We start from the raw sequence: 7838 nt of genomic DNA on the forward strand, positions 1-7838 counted from the left end.
CATACTTTACTGCCAAATCTAACGAAAGTGAATTTGCTGCCACATGAGACTGAGAGATCTGTGAAGTGGAAAAAGGCCAAGAAAGGAACACCTGCCAAAAGAAAGGAACGTAAAACTGCCCGGAGGATGTGTTTAAAAAACAGATCTAAACTTGAAGAAGTTTGCTTTTTCATCAAACAGCCTGATATGTAAGAAATACAGTAGTGCACAGGAAGCAAAATACAGCATCATTTTCGAGGGATGGGGGTGGGGGGGAGTAGCAGCGACTGGTCACTTTGCAAACCACAGTGGCAAAACTGTTCTAGAACAAGCAAAGGCAGCAGGATCAGAGGAAATTTTCTTCTAGCTCAATGTTTTCCAGTGTTCCTTCAGACCTGAAAGTCACCATTGCCTGACGCTCTGGCTCAGACCATCACTTGACTCTGTTCTCAACAACAAGAGAGACACTAACAATGGATCTTAAACATGTAGGGGACTCCTTTCGAAACACATGTACTTCCTAGACACAGTAGGACTCCCAGAGCTTGAAAACTACAAAGGCAAAGGGTTGATCATGGCTAACTGAGCCCTATTTTGTAAATCACACATACTGCGCATAGCGTCACCTCCTCCTCTTTCTCCTCCTGAACCACTTCCTTCCAGTCTTTCCAACCTCCAGGAGGATTTTCATCGCTTCCCTAATTTTTCTTTTGGCCATATAGGTCTTCTCCATGAAAACACTGCCTGCTTCTTGGAGATAGGTGTGCTGCTCGGAGTGGAGGAGTAGCCTAGTGGTTAGAGCACCAGTCTTGGCATCCAGAGGTGGCTGGTTCAAATCCCACTGCTGCTCCTTGTGGTCTTGGGCGAGTCACTCAACCCTCCATTTGTGCTGCTCAGAGTGGAGGAGTAGCCTAGTGGTTGGAGCACCAGTCTTGACATCCAGAGGTGGCCGGATCAAATCCCACTGCTGCTCCTTGTGATCTTGGACAAGTCACTCAACCCTCCATTGCCTCAGGTACAAACTTAGATTATGAGCCCTCCAGGGACAGAGAAATACTCAGTGTACCTGAATGTAACTCACCTTGAGCTACTACTGAAAAAGGTGTGAGCAAAATCTAAATAAATATTAAAAAAAAAAAAATATATATATATATATATATATATATATATATTTCAATGAATTAGTTGCACTGTGCAAAAGTCCCAGGCAGTATATATGTTGGGCTTAGAAAGATGGGAAAACACTGCTCTAGCTTAGTAATTTGGAAATAATAGCGAGCAACGCAACGTGAGAGAACTATGCTCAATTTCTGCATTCACCTGGGGGATGCTATATGGGCACATGCAAATTATATAGTAGATAGAGACAGAAAACCAATGGTATGTACCTGTGTGAACCTACTGCTAGCAGCCAATACTTTCCTTTACTGCTAAATTATCTTTCTCCAGATGACATAAATTAAGAAGATCATGCCACTAAAACCGTAATATGCAACTGTACTGCAAGTATCCTTCAATGCACCACTTGAGTCATTTTATCCATGCTGGACTATCGATGAATGGTGTGATGGAATATAGAAGTCTCAAACAAAATAAAAATGCTCCCTCTCCTTCCAACTATATGAGTACATATCATACAGAGGTGCAACTCACATGGTTACGGATACCTGATTTTGCTCAATGTGGTTTCAAAACAGATCAATTAAGAGACTTCATTAGGGGCTATCAGACAGATATGTTTTCACAATTGTATAATATTTAGTAGCACAGTAAGTCATGGCAAAAAAACGATCAGATTGGCTAATGACTAGTTGCAATTCTTTTATTCTGGGTAGATGAGGCTATAAATTCTTGTACTCAACCCAACACTACATCCATGTTTAGCACTTCTTATTTTCTCAGAGGGGGGAAAAAAAAGGCAGCTTTTTTAGCTGCTTCTTAAGAACTAAATCACTTGCTTCCAAATTGCAAGCCAAGCAGGAAGAGTGCAACACAATGCGGACAGCACAACAGAAAAGCCAGAACAAGAACAAAGCTTAGCCATCTCAAGCATGGGAACTACCAATTAAGCAGGCAACAAATCACAAAACGACATAACAACACAATCTTTGTCATCCAGGAACCAGCCCATACCAATATTTTAAAAAACAAGCATTAGAGTTTTAAATGTGATCCTATACTCTAAGGGTAGCCAATGCTATCCATACGAAATGAGAACTACATGAGCTGCTGCTTTTTCTGCCCACCACCAATTTTGTAGCTGTATTTTGCAGTAATTGAAATGTGTACAGCAACCCTCTGCAGTAGCCTAATGGTTAGACCAGTGGGCTGAGAAGAAGAGAAGCCAAGTTCAAACCCCACTGAAGCTCCCTACAATCTTGGGTAAATCACTTAGCTCTTCATTCCCTCATTTCCAAGCTTAGATTCCCTGTCCCTGGAGGGCTCACAAATACCTAGTGTACCTGGAATGTAACTCACCTTAAGCTACATCTGAAAAAGATGTGAGCCAAATCCAAAATCAAGCCTCCTATTTACTAAGCCCCTCTAGCGGCTGTGGCACACTAATGCCGACACAGCCCATTCACTTGAATGAGCTGTGTCGGCATTGCCACGCGACTTAGTAAACGGAGGGGGTGGGGGCAAATATTGGAATGTGAATTAAGGTTTATTGTATTTGATACTATATATTTCTACTGTGATTTTCTCACTTCTTAATAAAAAGGACGGAACATAAATCAGTCCTTTACAGTTAGATTTTATCATTTAGCTATACATTGAACACCTTGTCTCGAATCTGAAGAATCCAAATAGGGCCACAATTATTGTACTGTATACAAAACACCAAACGTTTTCAAAACACTGGCTGTCTCAGGGTGTCTTTTACTAAGACTTGCTCATGTTTTTAGCGTGCAATAAAAATAGGCATGCGCTAAAAACGTGAGCACGCCTTAGTAAAAGACACCCTGAGGCAGACAATGTTTTGAAAACTTTTGGTGTTTTTGTATACAATACAATAACTGTGGCCCTATTTGGATTCTTCAGATTCGAGACAAGTTGTTCAATGTATAGCTAAACGATAAAACGTGAGCACACCTTAGTAAAAGACTCCCTCAGTTTCCCTGTAAAGTTGAATGAGATTTGGGTACACAGTAGAGCTCTCCAGTAGTTTTGGGTGTAATTCATCCGTCCCAAAATATGAAGGAAAGCCACCTCTGCCTCAAACACAGTCATTTCAGTTTTAAGGGACTCGGTAGCCTGCTCCTTTCTAGCCACATCACTAGGAGGCAAATTTTCAAAGCACTTCAACTTACAAAGTTCTGTGGAGGGGCATAATTGAACACGAACGCCTATCTCCATGGGCATCTATGTCCGAAAACGGGTAAGTAAAGAGGCGGGACAGATCGTATTTTTGAAAAAAAGGACTTTTTCAGCTGGGCGTTTGTTTTTTTTAGCGTTAATGGAAACTAAAAACGCCCAGCTCAAAAACGTCCTAATCCGAGCCATTTGGTCATGGGAGGAGCCAGGATTCGTAGTACACTGGCCCCCCTGATATGTCAGGACACCAACTGAGCACCCTAGAAGTCAGTGCGGTGGACTTCAGAAAAAGCTCCCACATGCATAGCTCCCTTACCACAGGTGCTGAGCACCCAACCCCCCTCCTCCAAAACCCACTACCCACAAATGTACAACACTACCATAGCTCTTAGGGGTGAAGGGGGCACCTACATGTGGGTACAGTGGGTTTTGGAGACCTCCCATTTACCAGCACAAGTGTTACAGGTAGGGGGGATGGGCCTGGGTCCACCTGGCTGAAGTGCACTGCGGTACCCACTAAAAGTGCTCCAGGGACCTGCATACACGCAGGCCTCTAGGACTTGTTGCTGCTATATAACCTTGGCACACCAGTTGACACCTGAAGACTAATCTCTCCGAAAACGTCCTTTATTGGAATAAGCATGCTTACTCACAGTTAACTGCAGATCAGAGGTTGTGCCCCACTGGCAACGAGTCTCCCTGGTACTGAGATGAGCAGTAGGTCAGAGCTGGCAGAATGCTGTACAATGCCCTCTTTCAGCCACATTCAAGGTAAGAACTAAGTTCTGTAACGTGGTTAACACGTGAAAGGGATCTAAAACTGGCTTACAAAAATGGCCACTACCTCATGGACTACCGGAAACAAAACAGGGCACACTCTGACCCAGTAAGCAGGGGGAAAAGCACCATGGGAGTAGAGCCTACCAACTACCAACATCGTGAGCATTTGCCACAAGCTAGTGGAATCACGGAGCCCAATACCCTACACCCACATACAGAAAAGGTGTCACACTCACCCGAGAGCCACATCAGATAGAACACATTCTGCTGTCATGGAGGTGGGTACGGCATTTGAGGCTCACATAGAGGCTGGAAAAAAAGTTTTTAGTGGTTTTTTTTTTTTTGGTGGGAAGGGGTTAGTGACCACTGGGGGAGTCCAGGGAGGTCATCCCCGATTCCCTCCAGTGGTCATCTGGGCAGTTGGGGCACTTTTTTGGGACTTGTTCGTGAAAAAAAAGGGTCCAAAAAAAGTGACCCAAAATCGCGGTAAAAACGCCTTTTTTTTCGATTATCAGCTAAAGACACCCATCTCTCCTCGGCCGATAACCACGCCCCGGTTCTGCCTTCACCACGCCTCCGACACGCCTCCGACATGCCCCTGTCAACTTTACCCGTTTCCGCGACGGATTGCAGTTGGAAACGCCCAAAATCAGTTTTTCGATTATACCGATTTGGGCGCCCACGGGAGAAAGACGCCCATCTCCCGATTTGGGTTGCAAAATAGGCGTTTTTCTCCTTCTATTATAAGCAGGATAGTAACCTATGGAACTTTGTAAGTCTAAGTACTTTGAAAATGAGCCCCTATGTCACTCAAACATCTGTACAAGCGATTTGCTGCATGTGGCTGATCTCCTACTTCTACCTACCATATCTAATTTGCAAAGAAATGACAGTATTGCACAACTGAATAACCTCTACTAGTAGTGTCATCTATAAGAACATTTCTGATTTTGATGATGTCAGGTCCTGGATCCATTACTCAGAAGCAGAGGGTATAACAAAAAGGCAGGTATTTGTATAGAGTGCAGGAGTAGTCTAGTAGTTAGAACACCAGGCTGACAACCAAGGAAGCCAGGTTCAAATCCTGCTGCTTGTGATCTCGGGGCAAGTCAATTAACCCACCATTGCCTCAGATATAAAATTAGATTGTAAGCCCTCCAGGGTCAGAGAAATACCTAGTGTACCTGAATGTAACTTATACGGAGCCACTACTGAAAAACAAATGGAATAAATGGGCATCTCTAACGTTTAGTGCACACTTATTTTTAGCGCCACCCACTGAGAATGTGGTAAGGGCTCCCATGCTAACCCGATGGTAACCAAGTAGCATGCAGCGCTGCGCAAGTCTGGTGTGTGTGTGTGTGTGCGTGTGTGTCCATGCAGGAGTGAATTTCTTTGAAGCTTCAGGGGTCTACCTGTCTTTATGATCTTTGTTAATCGGAATATTCCTGTACACATAAATGTTAAAGCCAGAACATGAAAACACTAAGTCTACCTATACCAGTGTTTCCCAAGTTGGTCCACAATGAGTGTGCATGAATTTGATTTGCATCGCTGTCTCCATTATATGCACATCTTTTCCATGCATATTCACTGTAGATATCCTGAAAACTTGACTGGCAAGGCGGTACTCCTGGACTGTCTTGGGAAACACTGAACTGACTTCACCTTAAGGGTGAAACCAGGATCCATTCCAGAAGCTTTAGACAGGCCAACTTAGGTTAACTGAATTGCAAGTAGCAACGTATCATGCTGACACACTAATACGCACATTCAAAAGCATAGGTAATAGTGCCAAACCTTGTGGACCTCTACTCTACATCAGCATCCTTGGAGAACAAAATCTGATCTCCCCCCAATTAATCATGCAAATTTTCTTTGATGAAAAATCTAACCCAGTTTAACACTTCCCTCTCCCCTAAAGACTTACACCACAAGGAAATGGTGAACAGTGTCAAAGACAGTACGCAGATTCAGGAGCATTATCATGGTACAGTGTCTGGAATATTCTATAGGGCACTGTACCGTGATATTCCAGTTCTTTTTTCTGTTTAAAATGTTATGGTTATTGTAAACTGCTTTAGTCTGTAAGTCAATGAAGGGTGGTATATTAAATAAAGCTAACCTAACCTAATGTATCCTGTCCTCTGCTCACTACAGAACTGTATTTGAGACCACTACCAAGAACTGATTCCACAGCATGGTATTTACTAGAACCAAAAACTGGTACCCATAAAACACTAAGGTAAATAATAAACAGAATGGGAGGAAAAGATGGAGCCCTAAGGGATCCCAGAAATAACTGGTAACCAGGAAGACTTTCTGTATACTCCCTGCCAAGAAAGGGTCAACACAACTTGTGGACTGCATTAAATGAAGAGGCTACTTCCAAAAGAACACCAACTTTTCCTCCATCAACATGGATTGGAAATTAATATTTAACTGTCCAGCCCATGCCATCCTCTTCCCTCTGATTTTTTTTTTTTTTAAACCAGAATGAGCTTTAGACTAGATAGCACAACACAGCAATAGTCTACAGCAGCAATAATGCCAGACAGCCTTTCTTAAGTAACATCCATGCATAAAGAAAAAACAAGATAGTGCAAGAGCAATAAAAATAACACAAATAAAGGAACACTGAATTCCCCTGAAAATGGTGCATAAAGCCTGAAGGTGCGCCATTACATTCTGCAAGTGTAAACATCACTACTTCTGTCTCTTATGTGACTGTCCTGTGGGCCTTGACTAAATTACGGGGTCCTTTTACTAAGTTTAGTGTGTGCTAAGTGCCATGTGACCCATATATGTATATAACAGGGAACAGCAGCATTTAGCACACACTAAGCTTTAGGGTTAAGTTTCCCAGAGGACTGTCTCTCTTGTATAGGTACATAAATAGTAAATAGTAGCAGATAAGGATATGCACTGCTTGTTAACACGCCTTAAAAACTTTACAGCATGCAAAACTAAATTAAGGCAGATCAAAAATCAGGAATAAGGTCAGCACTTCAAAAGAAGAAAAAAAATCCCTATGCATTTTTCTCCCCCAATTTAGCTCAGAGCAAATTAAACAGATAATAGTAACCATGAGCAGCTCCAGCAGGAGAAACTAGAAAAGATACCAAATCACACGCATTCGGCTACCCTCACATGCCAAGCACCCCTTCTCGCACGCAATCGGGGACCGATCTCGCCCTCTGTCTTCCACTGTCCTCCTTGTCCGCGATCCGGCACCTCCCCTCACACATCCCCCCCATCAAACTCATACCTGAAGTCGCTCGCCAACAATCCCGCAGCTTTTTTTTCCCCGGTGCCCTGCCCCCTCTGATACAATATAACTTCTCTCTCCGGCCTCTAAGGCATCCCCAGCCTTGCCGGAAACAGGAAGTTGTGTCAGATTCAGTGGAGAACAAGGAACGCCCTCGCCCAAGGAGGCGGCGGCCGGCGGGGCATTATTACTCTCTTGCCCATTGTCAGGGTGATGGGGGGAAGTTTGCTGCTATATTGGCCTGAACAACACAATTATATTGTTTTATTAAACCTCTTAGATTTTGCATCGGGGCGGTGGTGGTAAGGGGAGCCTGGGGAATTTTGGAGGGGTCTGTGAAGACGGAGAAGGTTATATTCAAAATGTATTTTTTGTCAGTGCGCCAGACTGGAGCTTGCTTTGTTGTGTGCAGTGTTGGTATTGTGGATTTCAGTGCTGCGCTTATATGCCATTATTTTTTTTTTCCTTTTTATATAGAAATGTAAGAAAAAAAACC

At 43.3% G+C, this 7838-nt stretch overlaps 1 protein-coding gene across 4 annotated transcripts in view; it reads right to left on the minus strand.

Moving 5' to 3' along the window:
- The window catches only part of USP28 (ubiquitin specific peptidase 28), an 86980-nt gene extending 79553 nt beyond the window's left edge, over positions 1-7427 (minus strand). For all 4 annotated transcript variants that reach the window (XM_030220612.1, XM_030220614.1, XM_030220613.1 and 1 more), the window contains exon 1: positions 7343-7427. The gene's annotated coding sequence lies outside the window, so the exon portion shown is untranslated. The remainder of the gene's footprint in view (positions 1-7342) is intronic.
- Positions 7428-7838: the final 411 nt, after the last annotated feature.

This window comes from Microcaecilia unicolor, chromosome 12 (genome assembly GCF_901765095.1).
Source record: "Microcaecilia unicolor chromosome 12, aMicUni1.1, whole genome shotgun sequence".
Lineage (NCBI taxonomy): Eukaryota > Metazoa > Chordata > Amphibia > Gymnophiona > Siphonopidae > Microcaecilia > Microcaecilia unicolor.